This window comes from Musa acuminata, chromosome BXJ2-1, assembly GCF_036884655.1.
Source record: "Musa acuminata AAA Group cultivar baxijiao chromosome BXJ2-1, Cavendish_Baxijiao_AAA, whole genome shotgun sequence".
NCBI classification, from domain to species: Eukaryota; Viridiplantae; Streptophyta; class Magnoliopsida; order Zingiberales; family Musaceae; genus Musa; species Musa acuminata.
In genome coordinates, this window is record NC_088338.1 from 37,151,717 (window position 1) to 37,171,091 (window position 19,375).

A 19,375-nucleotide genomic window follows, 5' to 3' on the forward strand; every position below is an offset into this window, starting at 1 on the left:
TTGGTTTGGTTAATAATTAATCATGGGATACATGTAAAATACTATCCTTATTTGGGTTAGTGGGTGGACCTTCGGTTATAAGGATTAGTATTCCCTTAGCCTCTATGATGATAGGAGGGTATGGAAGGCGTAACTATTAACTAAATTTGCTTATAGGTATTTAAGAGGTTGCTCTAGTGACACTGGTTTGAGTAAGGAGTGTTAGGTGAGGCTATAGAAGGTTCTTATCCTCCCTAGAATTTAATTATTTTGTTAAAAATTGCTTCATCATAGGCTTCTTACCACCGGGAGATTAGCTAAGATTGGTATTTGTGATTTTAAACTGTGTGCGCTATTGTACGGGGAAGGCATGGATATACAGGATCACTTATTTTTTTAAGTGCAAATTTGCTTGTGAAGTATGGAGTGGGTATGGAGTGGGCTAGAGATTTTGGTATATCCTTTGCTCACAAGAATGATTAAAAACTTGAGGTTGAGAGAGGGGGAGAGCCTTACTAAAATCAGTTATTAATTATTGAGAGTCTTGATTGCCTGTGACATTTGGTTTATTTGGAAGGCCCAGGCCACCTTCAAATGGAGTTAAGGGATTAGCTTTCTCAATTCTGTCTAAGGGATTAGCTTTCTCAATTCTGTCTAAGGAATGTTTGGGGAACAATCAATTACTTATAACTTAGTCTAAAACCAATTATGGATGGTTTCATCTTAATTCAGATGGTGCATTTAATATGCTGGATGGTTATGGTGGAATAGGGTTCCTTCTTAGAAACAGTGCAGGGACACATATGATATAGACTATCAATTTATCGAAAATCATATGTTGAAACCCTGAATAAATTATGATCAAATATGGGATTGACCTTGCGATTGAAGAGAGGGTCCCAAGTTGATAGCTTAATATGATGCAAAGTTGATTATTAAGTTCATTAACAAAGAAGAATCTCTTCTATGAAGTTCATTAAATTGCTTAAAATGTATTTGGATTTTTATTTTGAGACTTCAAGCATGCATATTTTGTCATGTGTTTAGGGAGGAGAACAATATCCCTAAATGGTTAATACATTTTGCTCTTTGTTCCAAGTCTTCTTGTAGAGATTGGTTTGGTCATCTTGATCATTTTTTTAATATTCTAAGGAGTATATTATAGCTTTTATTAGAGATTTATAATAATATATTATTTTATTATTATAGCTGTAGATATCAATGCAACGAAACATGCAAATAAATTTAGTAAATTTAATAGGCCACACAGTTAAATAAAATGATCATAATGTAAACATGATGTTTTTGGGTTTGCTTCCAAATTTGTTGCTTCACCTCAGGCCCTTTTGTACCTTGCCAAAGCTTTTCTTCATCAAACAAGCAAAGTTTGGATTGTTAAGCAAATGTCTCACCAATGATTAAGTTTTCAGACATTGCATAGCATTGCCAATGCCATATCTAACTTGCTCTAAATAACCTATAGCTTAAAGCAGGTCGACCAAAAGAATGATACTAAGTATATAATCACTAACAGATGAAATATCATGCAACCATCAAAAGACATTATATTGTACAAAGCTGAATTAAGTCAACATCATTTATTCAAATAGAAATAGACATTTCAGAGTACTTCATTTGTCCTTTAGAAGCTTTATATATAATCTGAAGTATCTAAATAAATAATCCTCATATATATAGTCATGTGCACCTATAAAAATAATTTAACACATATTATCACATACAAAAACATACCAAATAAATATACAAGAGCACAAATATAAGTACACAAAACTCACTGGTAATGATTTTGGAATATATTGAATTAGATAAACATCTTTATGACAAGCAAAGATAAAAACATACAATAGACAAATAACAAATAAAGGAAAATAATACCAAACTTAGTGGCAACGTTTCTGGAACACAAATTATTGGCATAGCTATTAAGTTTTTGTGTTATCGTAAGACATAGCAATATGGGACCAACAAATAAAGATATGAAATGCTGCTCTCGAAGATAATATGAAATTCCACTTAATCTATTCTTTGTAATTCTATTCTTATAAATGTCATCATGTGCTTATTCAACAAAAGTTGCAATAGGACTAACTCCCTCCTAATTGAACACGAACATGAAAATATTTTCTAGAAAAATAACAAAATCTTGTTTAATTTTTCTTTAAGAAATTTAAATATTACCTATTTATTTTCAACTTTTAACATAGTCAAGCGATCAAATATTACCTCCTAATTCAACACAAAATAACCGAATACTATTTACTTTTTATTCATGAAGATTCAAATACTACTTGATTATTATGTGTTTTCAACATAATCAAGCAGTCAAAATCTAATCAATAAATAAAGCCCACTAATATGTAGAGTGTTTTTGTTATTTAGCAGGCACTACTCTTCCTACATGATTAATGTAACAAATGAGTACTATGGACTTGAATAATATAATGAATATCCCATGGCCTAGAGGGATACATCTATATATGTTTAAACTTCTTGAGATTTTGTAGTAGCTAAAGCCTCTTGATGTGATCGCCATGTTTATTTTTGAATAATCTGATCATACTTGTTTGAGGCTAAGGCAGAGAGATAAGAAAATAAAACTTCACAACTTACCTATAAAGGCCTTATTCTTGTGAAAGCTCTAATGTTCTCACATAAATTCACTGACTAACTTATGACCATAAACCATAATGTCATATCTGCAAAGCACCGGGCATGATTTCACTTGCTAGTAGAATAGAGAGAAAGATGGGCTGATCAAGTACAAAAAGTAACTCAAGATGTTGCCCTCACTGGTCTCATTCAGAAGACTTTTAGAGATTTATGATTCACATAAAAAAATAAAAAATTATTTTCGTGTATCTAATACTGTATAGAGTGAGTAGAGTGATACCAAATTTATAGATTCATCAAGAGAATCCTCAAAAAGTTACGTGAACTGAAATCCTGGAGATCAATTTGTATAGCACTTTCTTCTTTTAACACAATTCTTCGTAAGGAAAGAACAAACTGAGAATTTGAAACAAAAAGTAAAATTAAAAGTGTCTCACAAGATTTACTCATCATATTATGATTATATTTAAGCAATGTCACCTAGCAAAAACACATATTCAAGCATGATTCATAATTTCTATCTATACCGATGTACTGAGTCTCGTTGAATACAATATACATACTAAAATGAGTTAAAATCCCTTCAAAAATATCTTTAAAAAAAAAATTTAGAATAGAATTTTTAAGATTTATATAAATATAAATTTTGCATAGCTTTAGCAAAAATAATGTAAATTAGAAAATATTGTCACATATCTTTTTCGAGCTTTGAGGAGTAGCCTTGTGGTATATTTTAGATCATCCTTCCATTAATATTGAATTATCTAGTAGCTAAGGGGTATTGCCAAAAGTAAGGTGTTGACTATAACGAAACCTTCTCACCCGTAGTTAAGCTAAAATTCATTTGAATTCTATTGGCTATTGTAGTATACTATGATTATGAGATCAACCAGATGGATGTGAAAATAATATTTCTTAATGGCAAACTCGATGAGGAGGTATATATGATACAGCCTTGGGGATGTTAGGATCGAGAGCACTAAGAGGGGGGGGGTGAATTAGTGCAGCGGAAATCTTACAGCGATTAAAAACGAAAGCTGCGTTCGTTCGATAAAAGATTATTATGATGCAAAAGCCGATTTACAGTTTGTATCTAAGTGTAGTTTGCGCAGTTTGCATCTAAATGCAGTTTTGCGTCTAAATGCGGTTTGCGTCTAAATGCAGATTGCGTCTAAGCGCAGTTTGCATCTAGGCGCAGTTTGCGTCTAAGCGCAGATTGCGTCTAAGCGCAGTTTGCGTCTAAACACAGTTTGCATCTAAACAATGTTTGCGTCTAAGCACAGTTTGCGTCTAAACACAGTTTGCGTCTATGCGCAGTTGGCGTCTAAGTGCAGTTTACGTCTAAACGCAGTTTGCGTCTAAACACAGTTTACGTCTAAACACAGTTTACGTCTAAACGCAGTTTGCGTCTAAACGCAGTTGGCATCTAAGCGCAGATGACAATTTACAGTTATAAATGGAATCAAGACGTAAACGTAAACTGCACAGAAACTCGTTCGTAAAAGCGCAGAAGACAGTTTGCAGTTATAAATGGAATCAAGACGTAAACGTAAACTGCATAGAAACTTGTTCGTAAAAGTGCAGAAGACAGTTTGCAGTTATAAATGGAATCAAGACGTAAACGTAAACTGCACAGAAACTCGTTCGTAAAAGCGCAGAAGACAGTTCGCAGTTATAAACAGATTCAAGACGTAAATGTAAGCTGCAATGTAAAGATCGTACGAAAACACCTTTTTACGTCTGAATGCAGATTCGGAAGGATTAGAACTTAGAAACTTGTTCGTAAAAGCACAGAGAGCAGTAGCTATGTAGGAGGTTTGCAGTAATGATAAAGTGCTCAAAATAAACGCAAACCAGAGATTTAGAGTGGTTCGGTCAGTCTTGACCTACTCCACTTTTGGCTTCCTCCACCGACGAGGTTACCGACGTCAACTAGAGGCCTTCCTTCAATAGGCGAAGGCCAACTGCCCTTTTACAGTTTCTCTCCTTTTGACGGGCTCAGGAGACAACCCTTACAGATCCTTTCTCTCCTCTCTTTACAACTCAAGACTTGAAGAATAGAAAAGAGGGGAACTTTTGGACTTTACACAAATTTGAGCTCTTAGAATCACTGAAAAGATCAAGAATTCAGTGTGGATCTGTATCTTTTCAGTGCTGAATGGGTGGGGTATTTATAGGCCCCAACCCAATTCAAATTTGGAGCTCAAAACGATCAAATCCCGGAATTCCGGGATCAGGCGGTTGCACCTCCTGACTGGAGAGGTTGCACCGCCTGGCAGAGCTCGAAGACTGAGCTCAGGCGGTTGCACCTCTCTGTTAGGGGCGGTTGCACCTCCTGAGTCTGGCTCGGAGACTGAGCCCCAAGCGGTGCCACCTCTTGACTGAGGCAGTTGCACCTCTCTGCTAGAGCTCGAAGACCGAGCTCAGGCAGTGCCACCTCTCTGTCAGGGAGGTTGCACCGCCCAGTCTAGCTCGAAGACTGAGCTCAGGCGGTGCCACCTCCTGGCTGGGGAGGTTGCACCGCCCAGTCTCGCTGGGAGGCTTAGCCCAGGCGGTGCCACCTCCTGGCTGGGGCGGTGCCACCTCTTTCACTATTTCAGCTCACTTGGTTTGGCTCCAAACTTGGCCCAAACCAGTCCGAACTTGGGCCTAATTGGCCCCTACTTGGGTTATAGGATTAACACCTAATCCTAACCCTAATTAATATGCTAACTATGATTTTAAAGACATTTTCTAAGCTATTACAAAGTTCGCAAGTCAAGACTTCTTCTAGCGAGCTTCCGGCGGTCTTCCGATGAACTCTCGGAAACCATTCTGCGGACTCCCAACAAGCTCCTAGACTTCACGATTTGTTCTTAGCGAGTTCCAACGAGCTTCTTCGGCAAGCTCCGATCTTTCTCGGCGAGCTCCGCGAACTCCCAACGAACCTTCCGGCGAGCTTCCGAAAAACCCTTCGGCAAGCTCCCAACTCATTCTCGGCTAGTTCCGGTAGCATTCCCGACGAACCTTCGGACTTCCGTCGAACTCTCGAACTCGCAACAAATCCTTCGCGCTTGACTCCGACACTTTGTTTCGCTTTATGTCTTCATCGTTATCATAGTTAATCCTGCACAATTAAAACAAAACTTCGATCGAGATAATTAATCCTAAGCAATTAACCAAGTTGTCCGGCATGTCATTGGTCCCTCGACGCTTCGTCTAATTCTTCGGCGCATCGTCCTCTCCTGCGACCTATTGCCCAATCGGCCAGTTGACTCCGCAACTCCGATATCCTTGGCACAATAACCGCTCTTCTTGGCCCGATGCCTGAGTCCACTGCCCGAAGCCTTCTGTTGATACGATTTGATCAGGGAATCAGATAATTATTGATGGACCTACTACACTGAAGTAGTTATTGATCAAGTTATTGATGGACTAACTTGATCAAGTTATTGATGGACTAACTTGATCAAGTTATTGATGGACTAACTTGATCAAGTTAGTCCATCAATAACTATATGTGTAGTAGTGCACATATAGCTCATCGCGCACTGTAGCACTGTAGCACTAATTATCCGTTTGATCAAGAGAAAGGACTCTTTTCGGCTTTTAAGAGGGTCACTCTATCATTCGTCCTCTTATGTTCAATGGGACGGACTACACATATTGAAAAACTCAAATGAGAGTTTTCTTACTTTCTTTAAACTTTGATTTATGGAATATCATTGAACTTGGCTTTCAAACCCCCTCTAAACCTTTGAATGAATGGAATGACTTTGAGAAAAAAATATTTTCTTTAAATGTAAAAGCTATGAATGTTTTGTTTTGTGCTTTGGATAAAAACGAGTTTAATCAGATTTCCATTTGCAAAACTGTGCATGACATTTGGCACACACTTGAAATTACACATGAAGGCATTAATAGAGTTAAAGATTCGAAAATTAATCTTTTGATGCATGATTTCAAATTATTTTGTATGAAGCTAAGCGAAACTATTATTGATATGTCCACTCGTTTTACGGATATCATCAATAATTTAAAAGCTTTTGGTAAATATTTTTTAAATTTTGAACTTATTAATAAAGTTTTATGATCTCTTTCTAAAAATTGGGATTCAAAAGTAACAACAATACAAGAATAAAAAAACTTGAACCATTTTCCGATTGAAGAACTTATTGAGTCTTTGATGACCTATGAAATGACATGTAAAGCACATAATAAGCATAAGAACAACCTTCCAAAGAACAAGAAGGATTTGACACTCAGAACTCAAGTGATGATAACTTTGAACTCTTAGCAATAAAGCTTAAAAAGTTAATGAAACAAGAATCAAAGAATAAAAATAAACTTAAAAAGAATACAACTACTTGCTATGATCGTAAGAAGTCAGGATACTACAAAGATGAGTATATAAAACTAAAGAAGAAGTTGTCAAAGAAAAAAGAAGCACTCAAGGACGAATCGAGCACATCCGAATACGAGGAGCAAACCAATAAAGATGAGGTGACCTTTCACAATGAGCTATGTAACTCACCCGAAATGTATTTACCTAATTTTGAAATTACTTGAAGCATTTCATCAATTGTTTTTAAATTAGTTTAGAAAAATTATATATAAGTTATTAAAAAAAATATTGATCATAACAATTGTATATTTTATGAGAAAGAAACAAAATGTTATATTTAAATCTATTGCTTATATATTTAATAAGATTAATCCTATATATGTTTTAAGAAGCAATAATGTGTATCTTGATTATATCCATATTGTTTTTCGATTTTAAATGATGATGCATTTTTGTATGGAAGACTTACGTAAAATCAATCATAAAATTTGATACTAAAAGAACTTGAGCTATTTTTAATCTTATAGGAATCTATCTATGTTGCTTTCATTGAATTATCCGAAAAGTGATTTTGATGATGATTTTGGATTTCTTTTAATATGATTCATTTTAATAATGAGATGATATATCCAATCGAATCATTTATCGATATTTACGACTTGAGATGTATTTTATATGAAATATTTTTTTTGATTCTCGTATGATTAAATCTTTTAAGAAAACATTCATCCAAATGAATCATGATTATTCTTTTCACAAATTGTCCTCCTATGATTCTATTCGTTATTTACTAAAAAGGAAATTTATCAAGATTAATCATTCACGAATTGATCTTTCATATTAATATCTTTCATGTCATGATCTTTATATGACTCCTTTGTAATTATGATTTGTGCATCTCATCACCCAATTAATTTTTCTTGATATTCTTTATGCGGCGATATACAATTATGCATGAAATACTCATGATATTATGTTGATACACACAAATGAGAAATTATGATCATGCATGATAGGATGTAATGTAATTTGATATTTTAATGCTATCATTATTTGAAATATTTATGATTTAGAATGATTCATGCAATACTCATGATTTTTTTTATGAAACGATGTGAAAATCAACTATCATTTTCTAAAATGATATCTTATTTGAATTTTTCATATTGAAAAAAGATTGCTACTTTATCTTTTATCATGATATAGAAATTGATGTAAAGGAAAAAAAATTACAATATTGTATTCTTTCCTTCTTATTGACAATGACAAAATGAGAGAACAATTACCAACTTGCATGTTTCTTCAAACGGACGCAAAAAATTTACTAACTTGCACATTTCAATTATTTTGAATTTGTATTTAACAGATAAGCCCGTGCAGAACTTGAAACCATACATATGCCCTTGTGATTAGGGACATTTAACTTCAAATTGATAGATAGACAGATAGATATGACAAGAATTTTAAAAAAGGTTAAATCTAAATCAGTACTTTTTACCTCAAATTGAGTTTTTTAAATAAATGTTAACTGGAAGAGGATCTTAATATCTGAAGAGGCATATATCCTGCAATAGAATTCATAATAATAAATACAACATGCAAATAATTATTGTTTTTTAAATAATTTTTAATCTTATATTAACAACTACATAAATGCTTTTATGTTCAACATGACCTCTTTTGAGTTTGGCTTCTCAAATTGGATTCTCATATTATTGGATACTTCAATCACCATCATTTTGTGTTTGTCCAATGATCTTATATAGTATAAGGTTTATATATTTTATTTTCATATACAAAATATTTAAAAATATTAAGGCCATATATAAGATGTTTAGAAATATTAAGAAAGACTAGGTTAAACAACATAATTGTTCCATTTATTTATAGTCATAGCTTGAAATATCCAAAAGAAAATCCATTAGAAAAATATATTTTCTATTAGTAACTCATTGCAAAATTACCATCATATTTGGTATATTTAGATGCTTTCTTTATTTAATATTTATTACTTAAGAGGAGTCTTGTCTAAGTGGAATTAGAATACTTTGGGTGATATTAATGCCAAGGTTGATATTAATAAGTTAGAGCTTCTAGATGTCATTGCTATTATCTTAAACAAGGATGTTATAGAGTTAGGATCCCTTTATAATCACATTCAGACTCTTACTATGTATGTTTACCTAAAGACGTGGGTTAAGATCAAGTTTAAATAGATTCAGAACGAGGATAAGGATATGAGATTTTATCATAATTTAATTATTGATAGATATAGGTAAAATTTCATTCATAATATTCAGAGTGACCAATAGTATATTTATCAACCTGAGCTTATCTCTCATAAATTCATCTCCTTTTATTCTCAATTTTGTGGTGGGGATATGAATAAGCCCTTTTTTTATTTTAATTCTAAATCCCTTTAGCCTAATATGAATAGTATTCTTAATGATCAAGGTTCTAAGTTAATTAGATACTTTAACAAATATAAAATCTGTAAGTTTCTAGGTCGTTCAACTTTAGTAAAAATCCTAGGACTAATGGGTATACTTTTAAATTTTATCAATACCACTAAGATACTAAAAAAGATTATCTTATTGAGGCCTTTAATTAATTATATTTTCATGCCTTTTTGTTGGTTGATTAGGCTAGAACCTTCTTTGTCTTCATCCCTAAATATTTAATTCCTAGAAAAATTTTATATTTTTCATCCCATTTTTGTAGGTAATGTGGTATATAATGTTTTGTCAAAGCTTTTGGCTAATAAAAGAGTTTCCATAGTGTTGAACTAGGAGTCCAATCTTTAGGTCAAAGTTATAACTATTAAATAACATTATCTCCCCTTATAAGCATGTTAATTCTTCTCTTGTTAATTGTTGTTGGAGTCTTTTTCTCTACATTTTCTCCATGAGGGTTTATCTTTTTTCATCGGTGATAGTATTTTTATTGATGTGATGCATGATAACTGATTATTTGATGTCCCTCTTTTATTGAAGCTAACATTTATAAATATGGATTTCAACTTTGAAAATGTTATAATTTCTACTTTGATTTAGGGTTTGTCTTTTCAGGTATTAAACCCATTTCGAATGGTATATATCAGTCTATATTAGTATATTAACACATGGTATGCTGGTGGTGTATACTAGGGGTTTGGCGAGAAAGAAAAAGAGAGAGAAGTGGAAGGGGCGATATCGAAACAGAGAAGAAAGGAGGAAGGAAGAAAGAGGGAAGAAGTGGTGAAAGAAGAAGGAAGAAGAAGAAAGATGATGAGGAGAAAAAGAATAGTAGTAGTGTACTTGGGAAGCTACAACATTAGTAGTACTGGTGAAGCAATAATATCATCGAAGCAGCAAAAGTAACAACAACAATATCTTACTTAATGTCGAAGTTGTAGTGAGAACAGTGATGAAGTAGCAACAGTAAGGTAGTAGCATCTTACACAAGAAGAGGGTTCGCATTTGTGATGGCGAGTTGGTGACCTCTTATGCGACAATGAAGCATGACGATAATAGTGACAAAAGCAACAATGGCTAGGTGGCAACATCTTAAAGGAGAAGAGAGCTCGCATTCGTAAGTCATAATCTCTTTTTTTTAACATTAATTTGGATAAGGATCTCCACTATATCTTTAATTTTTTATTAAGTTAACTAAATCGCTAAAAATGGGATGGTCCGCATATTGGCTCACATCTGAACAAGTATATATCACCCATCCTATACCATTTTTGGTGGTACAATAAATGTTGGTTTGGTTAATAATTAATTATGGGATACATGTAAAATACTATCCTTATTTGGGTTAGTGGGTGGACCTTCGGTTATAAGGATTAGTATTCCCTTAGCCTCTATGATGATAGGAGGGTATGGAAGGCGCAAATATTAACTAAATTTGCTTATAGGTATTTAAGAGGTTGCTCTAGTGACACTGGTTTGAGTAAGGAGTGTTAGGTGAGGCTATAGAAAGTTCTTATCCTCCCTAGAATTTAATTATTTTGTTAAAAATTGCTTCATCATAGGCTTCTTACCACCGGGAGATTAGCTAAGATTGGTATTTGTGATTTTAAACTGTGTGGGCTATTGTACGGGGAAGGCATGGATATACAGGATCACTTATTTTTTTAAGTGCAAATTTGCTTGTGAAGTATGGAGTGGGTATGGAGTGGGCTAGAGATTTTGGTGTATCCTTTGCTCACAAGAATGATTAAAAACTTGAGGTTGAGAGAGGGGGAGAGCCTTACTAAAATCAGTTATTAATTATTGAGAGTCTTGATTGCCTATGACATTTGGTTGATTTGGAAGGCCCAGGCAACCTTCAAATAGAGTTAAGGGATTAGCTTTCTCAATTCTGTCTAAGGGATTAGCTTTCTCAATTCTGTCTAAGGAATGTTTGGGGAACAATCAATTACTTATAACTTAGTCCAAACCCAATTATGGATGATTTCAGCTTAATTCAGATGGTGCATTTAATATGCTGGATGGTTATGGTGGAATAGGGTTCCTTCTTAGAAATAGTGCAGGGACACATATGATGGTAGACTATCAATTTATCGAAAATCATATGTTGAAAACCTGAATAAATTATGATCAAATATGAGATTGACCTTGCGATTGAAGAGAGGGTCCTAAGTTGATAGCTGAATATGATGCAAAGTTGATTATTAAGTTCATTAACAAAGAAGAATCTCTTCTATGTGTTGAATCTCGGATTTTGATGATGAAACTAATTGATTGTGTTTAAATGTTTGACTACATTTTGAGTGATACAGGTCTACTCGATCAGGATTAGACAATTAACGCAGGAGGAATTGACGTTGCGTCGGAGGAGATCACGTCAGGATATTGGATGGCAGAAGGCTTCGGGCGTCGGGCATCGGTCCAAGGAGAGCGAAATTGCGCCAAGGATATCGGGGTTGCGGAGGTCAACCGCCGATTGGGCAACAAGCCGCAAGAGAGGATGATGCACCGAAGAATCGGACGAAGCGCCAACCAATGACGTGTCGGGCAACAGAATGTCAATTTGCGTTATAATAATTGTCTAGATCGGAGTAGAGTGTTTGCTTATGTGTGCAGGATTAACTACGATAACCAGAAAACATAAAGCAAGGATACCGGAGTCGAGCTCGATGGACGTTTAAGAGACCGAAGAATCATCGGAGATGCTGCCGGAACCATCCGAGAAGAAATCGGGAACGTGTCGGAAGTTCGCCGAAGAAATCGTCGGAGGCTCGCGGAGATCACCGAGAAGGCTCGGCTACTCGTTAAAAGTCATCACAAAGATTGGGAGCTTGCAGGGAGTCCGTCGGAAGAAGTTCGTCGGAAGAAGTTCGTCGGAAAGCTCGCCGGAACAAGACTCGACGTTCACGGTTGAAAATTTGCTTAGGATGTGTTTTGGTTATGTAGTCCACTTGTAATTAGGATTAGGATTAAGAGATAATCCTATATCCTGGTTAGGGGCCAACTGGGCCCAAAGTCAGAGTTGGTTTAGGCTAAAAATTAAGCTAAACCAGCGAACTAGAGAGCCAAGATTGAAGCCCAACTAGTGGCTGAAAACACTGTAGTTGGGCTGAAAACACTGTAGGCGGTGGCACCGCCTAGCTGGGCGGTGACACCTCCTGGCTGGGCGGTGGCACCTCCAACAGCGGGAACCCAAAGAGAATTCAAATTTTGGAGCCCAAATTTGAATCCTCTTGAGGCCTATAAATACCCCTCAAATCTCAGCTGAGGTTACAACTTTTTGAGCAGCAAGTGTTTGAGAGAAAGGCCTTAGAAAAGTGTTAGCTTGTCTTGTTTTTAATTTGCTAGTGTTCACCTCCTTCATTCTTGCTAAAAATTTATAAGAGAGTGAACTGCTTGTAAAGAGTTGTAAGAGGGGTGTTTACCCTTCCATTTCAAGAGACTTGCTAGTGGAAGGTGGGAGCCTCATCGAAGAGGGGCCTCGCAAGTGGAGTAGGTCATTTGACTGAACCACTCTAAAAATCGGCGTAATCTTTGGTTTGCTTTTTATTATTGTCATTTACATTACTGCAAATCTTCTTACTGCTTTAGTTTGTATTACTCTTGCTGTGCAACTTTAAAAATACGCCTTCAAGTTAAATTTATCAAGTTTCGTTCTTAACGTACGAAAGATTTTGTTTAAAATCGAAGTTTTAATCCGCTGCACTAATTCACCCCCCCCCCTCTTAGTGCCGCTCCGATCCTAACACTATGAAGTTCATTAAATTGCTTAAAATGTATTTGGATTTTTATTTTGAGACTTCAAGCATGTGTATTTTGTCATATGGAGGAGAACAATAGTACAAAATGGTTAATACATTTTTCTCTTTGTTCTAAGTCTTCGAGCTTGTAAAGATTGGTTTGGCCACCTTGATCATTTTTTCCAGTACTCTAAGGAGTATGTTGTAGCTTTTATTAGAGATTTACAATAATATATTATTTTATTATTATAGCCGTAGATATCAATGCAATGAAACATGCAAATAAATTTAGTAAATTTAATAGGCTACACAGTTAAATAAAATGATCATAATGTAAACATGATGTTTTTGGGTTTGCTTCCAAATTTGTTGCTTCACCTCAGGCCCTTTTGTACCTAGCCAAAGCTTTGCGTCATCAAAACGTGTCAAACAAGCAAAGTTTGGATTGTTAAGCAAATGTCTCACCAATGATTAAGTTTTCAGACATTGCATAGCATTGCCAATGCCATATCTAACTTGCTCTAAATAACCTATAGCTTAAAGCAGGTCGACCAAAAGAATGATACTAAGTATATAATCACTAACAGATTAAATATCATGCAACCATCAAAAGACATTATATTGTACAAAGCTGAATTAAGTCAAAATCCTAAAATTTATTCAAATAGAAATAGACATTTCAGAGTACTTCATTTGTCCTTTAGAAGCTTTATATATAATCTGAAGTATCTAAATAAATAATCCTCATATATATAGTCATGTGCACCTATAAAAATAATTTAACACATATTATCACATACAAAAACACACCAAATAAATATACAAGAGCACAAATATAAGTACACAAAACTCACTGGTAATAATTTTGGAATATATTGAATTAGATAAACATCTTTATGACAAGCAAAGATAAAAACATACAATAGACAAATAACAAATAAAGGAAAATAATACTAAACTTAGTGGCAACGTTTCTGGAACACAAATTATTGGCATAGCTATTAAGTTTTTGTGTTATCGTAAGACATAGCAATATGGGACCAACAAAGATATCAAATGCTGCTCTCGAAGATAATACAAAATTCCACTTAAGCTATTCTTTGTAATTCTATTCTTATAAATGTCACCATGTGCTTATTCATCAAAAGTTGCAATAGGACTAACTCCCTCCTAATTGAACACGAACATCTATACTTGAAAATATTTTCTAGGAAAATAACAAAATCTTGTTTAATTTTTCTTCAAGAAATTTAAATATTACCTATTTATTTTCAACTTTTAACATAGTCAAGCCGTCAAATATTACCTCCTAATTCAACATGAAATAACTGAATACTATTTACTTTTTATTCATGAAGATTCAAATATTACTTGATTATTATGAGTTTTCAACATAATCAAGCAGTCAAAATCTAATCAATAAATGAAGCCCACTAATCTGTAGAGTGTTTTTGTTATTTAGCATGCACTACTCTTCCTACATGATTAATGTAACAAATGAGTACTATGGACTTGAATAATATAATGAATATCCCATGGCCTAGAGGGATACATCTATATATATTTAAACTTCTTGAGATTTTGTAGTAGCTAAAGCCTCTTGATATGATAGCCATGTTTATTTTTGAATAATCTGATCATAGTTGTTTGAGGCTAAGGCAGAGAGATAAGAAAATAAAACTTCACAACTTACCTATAAAAGCCTTATTCTTGTGAAAGCTCTAATGTTCTCACATAAATTCACTGACTAACTTATGACCATAAACCATAATGTCATGTTTGCAAAGCACAAGGCATAATTTCACTTGCTATAACTTGGAATGTTATGGCCATAACTTATCCAAAAGCTAAAGGTTTGATAGAGCATATAAACATCACAAAACATGAATTATCTTTCTACAAACAGAAAGTATATAAGCCCAATATGGTTGTAGAGTTAGAATAAATTACCTTTTCTATTGCTAGTGGAATAGAGAGAAAGATGGGCTGATCAAGAATAAAATGGAACTCAAGATGTTGCCCTCACTGATCTCATTCAGAAGACTTTTAGAGATTTATGATTCACATAAAAAAAATAAAAAATTATTTTCGTGTATCTAATATTGTATAGAGTGAGTAGAGTGATACCAAATTTATAGATTCATCAAGAGAATACTCAAAAGTTACGTGAACTGAAATCCTAGCAATAGAAAGAACAAACTGAGAATTAGAAACAAAAAGTAAAATTAAAAGTGTCTCACAAGATTTACTCATCATATTATGATTATATTTAAGCAATGTCACCTAGCAAAAACACATATTCAAGCATGATTCATAATTTCTATCTGTACCGATGTACCGAGTCTCGCTCAATATGCATACTAATGGTATGCTATGACATATTGCCAATATGCCTAAAATGAGTTAAAATCCCTTCAAAAATATCTAAAAAAAAAAAAAGTTAGAATAGATTTTTAAGATATATATAAATATAAATTTTGTATAGCTTTAGCAAAAATAATGTAAATTAGAAAATATTGTCACATATCTTTTTCGAGCTTTGAGGAGTAGCCTTGTGGTATGTTTTAGATCATCCTTCCATTAATATTAAATTATCTAATAGCTAAGGGGTATTGCCAAAAGTAAGGTGTTGACTATAACGAAACCTTCTCACCCGTAGTTAAGCTAAAATCCATTTGAATTCTATTGGCTATTGTAGTATACTATGATTATGAGATCTACCAGATGGATGTGAAAACAATATTTCTTAATGGCAACCTCGAGGAGGAGGTATATATGATACAGCCTTGGGGATTCGTGTCTAAGGATTACCTAAATAAGGTGGTGTGTAGGTTGCTTAGGTCCATTTATGGACTAAAGCAAGCTTCCCAAAGTTGGAACATAAGATTTGATCAGGGAATCAGATCTCATGACTTCGTTATAAAGCCTTTTTCATTTTGAACAAGTTTACAAAATTTTAAAAAATACTTAAAAAATCACTTTTGTATGTCCAAAAGTATGTCTAAGTGTATTTACTATAATCATCAACAATTACAAAGGCGTATTTGCTACCTCCCAGGCTTGTTGTATCAATTGGTCCAAATAAATCCATATGGATCAATTGCAATGGTCTAAAGTGTTGAATCTCGGATTTTGATGATGAAATTAATTGATGTGTTTGTGATCTAATTTGTGTTTTGAGTGATGTAGGACTACCTTCGATCAGGAGAGGCAAATTGATTAAAGCAAGAAGAATAAAAAGTTTGGCCGGAATTGAACATATCAGAAGATTGGACGTCAGACCAGAGGAATGGTTGATGTGTTGGCAGAAGGCTTCGTGCCATAAGTTTAGGCATCAAGGCAAGAAGATTAGACATTGCACTAAAGATATTGGATGTTGCGAGAAGGCAATATGCCGATTGAGCAATATGTCAAAGGAGAGGATGATGTGCTGAAGGGTCGGACGAAGCGCCGGATGAACTAATGACATGCCGGACAACTTAGTATTCTTGCATGTAATAATTTATCTAGATCGAGGTAGTCTTAGTAGTAATTGTGTCGGTTTAGAATATAATTAGGCCAACTCAATTAGGAGCCAACTAGGCCTGAATTAGACTATTTTGGGCCAATAGAAAGGCCCAAGACCCAACAATTGGGTCAAGCGGTGGCACCTCCAAAGGCTCAGTCTTCAAGACAGTCTCCAAGACTATGTCAAGCGATAGTACCACCAGACTAGGCGATGGTACCGCCGAGTGTCAAGCGATGGTACTGCCAGACTAAACGGTGGTACTGCCCAGACACAATCTACCAACCTGTGTTAAGTAGTGGTACCTTTAGACTAGGCATGGTACCACCCAGTGTCAATATTATAGGCGGTGGTACTGCCTAGCATAAGCGGTGATATCGCTAGTACCCCAAAAACCAAGGATGAGACACTTTTAGGCTCCAACTTTGAATCCATTTGGGGTCTATAAATATCCCTCTCATCCCTGCTTAGTAAACACAAGAATTAAGAGCAAAAAGAAAGAAAACACTGTTATAATCTTATGGGAACTCCTCTCAAGCTCTAAGTATTGGTGAAGTTTAAGAGAGGAGCTAGTGGAGGTGTAAAGGTTCTCTCCTGAACCTATCAAAAGGAAAATCGAGTTATAAAGATAGCTGATCTTCGCCCATTGAAAGAAGATCAGTAGTGGAAGTTGGTGGCCTCGAGTGAAGAGGAATCGGGAGTGGATCTAGGTCATGATGACCAAACCACTATAAAACTTGGTTTGCATTTCTATTCTTGCTATTTACCTTTACTACAAATTGCCTTATTTGTTACTACATTCACTACGCTTATAAATGAGCTATCAAGTTAAACTCATCTTTTTGATATCGATTTTTATCGAAATGATAGATTTTTAGAACCGACATGACTTTTATCATTGCACTAATTCACCCCCCCACCCCCCTCTTAGTGTCAACTCGATCCTAACAGTTGATATCAAAGTCATGTTTTTCTCGTTTGGTTTAACACCCAAGAGAAATGACTCTTTTCGGCTTTCAAGAGGGTCACTCTATCATTCGTCCTCTTATGTTCAATAGGACGGACTACACATATTGGAAAACTCAAATGAGAGTTTTCTTACTTTTTTAAACTTTGATTTATGGAATATCATTGAACTTGGCTTTCAAACCCCCTCTAAACCTTTGAATGAATGGAATGACTTTGAGAAAAAAATATTTTCTTTAAATGCAAAAGCTATGAATGTTTTGTTTTGTGCTTTGGATAAAAACGAGTTTAATCGGATTTCCATTTGTAAAACTGTGCATGACATTTGGCACACACTTGAAATTACACATGAAGGCATTAGTAGAGTTAAAGATTCGAAAATTAATCTTTTGATGCATGATTTCAAATTATTTTGTATGAAGCTAAGCGAAACTATTATTGATATATCCACTCGTTTTACGGATATCATCAATAATTTAAAAGCTTTCAGTAAATATTTTTTAAATTTTGAACTTGTTAATAAAGTTTTATGATCTCTTTCTAAAAATTGGGATTTGAAAGTAACAACAATACAAGAATAAAAAACTTGAACCATTTTCCGATTGAAGAACTTATTGGGTCTTTGATGACCTATGAAATGACATGTAAAGCACATAATAAGCATAAGAACAACCTTCCAAAGAACAAAAAGGATTTGACACTCAGAACTCAAGAAGACCACTCGAGCGAAAGCTCAAGTGATGATAACTTTGAACTCTTAGCAATAAAGCTTAAAAAGTTAATGAAACAAGAATCAAAGAATAAAAATAAACTTAAAAAGAATACAACTATTTGCTATGAACGTAAAAAGTCAGGATACTACAAAGATGAGTATATAAAACTAAAGAAGAAGTTGTCAAAGAAAAAAGAAGCACTTAAGGACGAATCGAGCACATCCGAATACGAGGAGCAAACCAATAAAGATGAGGTGACCTTTCACAATGAGCTATGTAACTCACCCGAAATGTATTTACCTAATTTTGAAATTACTTGAAGCATTTCATCAGTTGTTTTTAAATTAGTTTAGAAAAATTATATATAAATTGTTAAAAAAAATATTGATCATAACAATTGCATATTTTATGAGAAAGAAACAAAATGTTAGATTTAAATCTATTGCTTATATATTTAATAAGATTAATCCTATATATGTTTTAAGAAGCAATAACGTGTATTTGATTGTATCCATATTGTTTTTTGATTTTAAATGATGATGCATTTTTGTATGGAAGACTTACGTAAAATCAATCATAAAATTTGATACTAAAAGAACTTGAGCTATTTTTAATCTTATAGGAATCTATCTATGTTGCTTTCATTGAATTATCTGAAAAGTGATTTTGATGATGATTTTGGATTTCTTTTAATATGATTCATTTTAATAATGAGATGATATATCCAATCGAATCATTTATCGATGTTTACGACTTGAGATGTATTTTATATGAAATATTTTTCTTGATTCTCGTATGATTCAATCTTTTAAGAAAACATTCATCCAAATGAATCATGATTATTCTTTTTACAAATTGTCCTCCTATGATTCTATTCGTTATTTACTAAAAAGAAAATTTATCAAGATTAATCATTCACGAATTGATCTTTCATATTAATATCTTTCATGTCATGATCTTTATATGACTCCTTTGTAATTATGATTTGTACATCTCATTAATTTTTCTTGATATTCTTTATGTGACGATATAAAATTATGCATGAAATACTCATAATATTATGT